General features: G+C 30.0%; 1 protein-coding gene across 1 annotated transcript in view; it reads left to right on the top strand.

Moving 5' to 3' along the window:
• LOC100572350 (leucine-rich repeat-containing protein 23) overlaps nt 1-1,623 on the top strand; it is a 30,294-nt gene that overhangs the window by 16,574 nt on the left and 12,097 nt on the right. The gene's annotated exons all lie outside the window — the stretch shown is intronic.

Raw genomic sequence — 1,623 nt, forward strand, 5'->3', positions numbered from 1 at the left:
ATCTTTTGAGATATCTAATATTTTTAATATGTCTATACTAAAGTAACACAACGGGCAATTTCGATACCTATATTTCTTAATGTGATATCAAAGTAACCCAATTTTATGAAAAAAAATTTAATTATCATGGTACTCTGGTGACTAAAAATATATGGGTATCAATGTTACCCCGCGAAATCAAAGTTAGGTACCCCATTCTAATTAAAAATTTAAAGCTAATGTAATGCAGTTAGTATTAGGATTAAGGGGGATGTGGGGGGACAAAGCCCCCCATGGACACGTGTAACATAAACTATTCCAGCACCCCCTAAATTCACACCCAATGTGCGCCTATGCATTAGACACCCTTGATTTACACATGATGAGTATTCTGATAACCTATTAATTACAATTTAATCACACACGAGGACTGCGATACTACAAGCCTACACTATTAACTAAAATTGTACGCCTATCACGAAAATTACAATTTATTGTCAACTATCGACGGCCGTCCGACTGTTGCGTACGGTGAAACTCCATTTCTATCCACTCGGTCTTCCCTAATACCTTAAACCTGTAATCGGCTGTATTATGGATTTTAATTTTATTTTGAAACTACCATGTTCAGATAAGCCAACCCAACAAGCACTCGGTGGGTATGACAATAAGTAATAACATCCGAATCTCACTGTTAATTCAATCAACAACACCAGCTACGTAATGATGTAAGATCTCTCATTTTAATTATTATATACCCACCTACCCACCTTATATGTATATTAAGGTATACATATCGGTGGCTACCATTTGGTATGATCATTCATAAATCATAGTTTATACTGTATACACTATGTATTACTTCTTTTTAACTTACTATTTCCTCCAATGAGTATTATTATTATGAAAAAATGTAAAATATTATTAAACTACTATATAGGTACTACTCTAAATTATTTTAAAAGATGACGAACTCAGTAACCATATGGTGGAGCACTAGAGCCGTATACCATTTTTAGATAGATTTGATATATTATCAAAATTATTCATAAAAATCATATTAATTCTTTAAAGTAAGTAGTTCTAAAGCAAGTCCTTAGATATAATATATTAATTCTAAAAAAAAATATTAGGTATTATTACTTAAAATTATTTAATTATTACATATCATCACTTTTATTATTTTAATTATGTTTATAACATTATGTCATTATTACTATTATTCAACAACTGTTATTATAATTTAAAATTAAAAAATTTTGTCTATTGGAAAATGCCAAATTATTAAATACATATTATATTATCATCTCAATTCTTCAAACAGCTGAAACTTATTCATTTTATCATTATTTAAAGTATAATATATAACAAAGTTATTAAAATTATCTAACATATCAGCTTTACCCTTTATTTAATTTTTATTATAATTACAAAACCTACAGTTTCAATCGATTTGTCCTCTCGGAAAAGCACTATCATCGATACGTAAGTCAACAGTTTTGTGTTTGAGGGTTACCGTGACTGGTGAGTACTGAATGTTTAGGCTGCAAGAGCCGTAAAGGTCACAAGGTTTCTGTGTGTATTTCTTGTATTTTGTTGATGACCTAATATAACCTATAACATTCAGTGGCGTATTTTACGGGG

This window comes from Acyrthosiphon pisum, chromosome A1 (genome assembly GCF_005508785.2).
Source record: "Acyrthosiphon pisum isolate AL4f chromosome A1, pea_aphid_22Mar2018_4r6ur, whole genome shotgun sequence".
NCBI lineage: Eukaryota > Metazoa > Arthropoda > Insecta > Hemiptera > Aphididae > Acyrthosiphon > Acyrthosiphon pisum.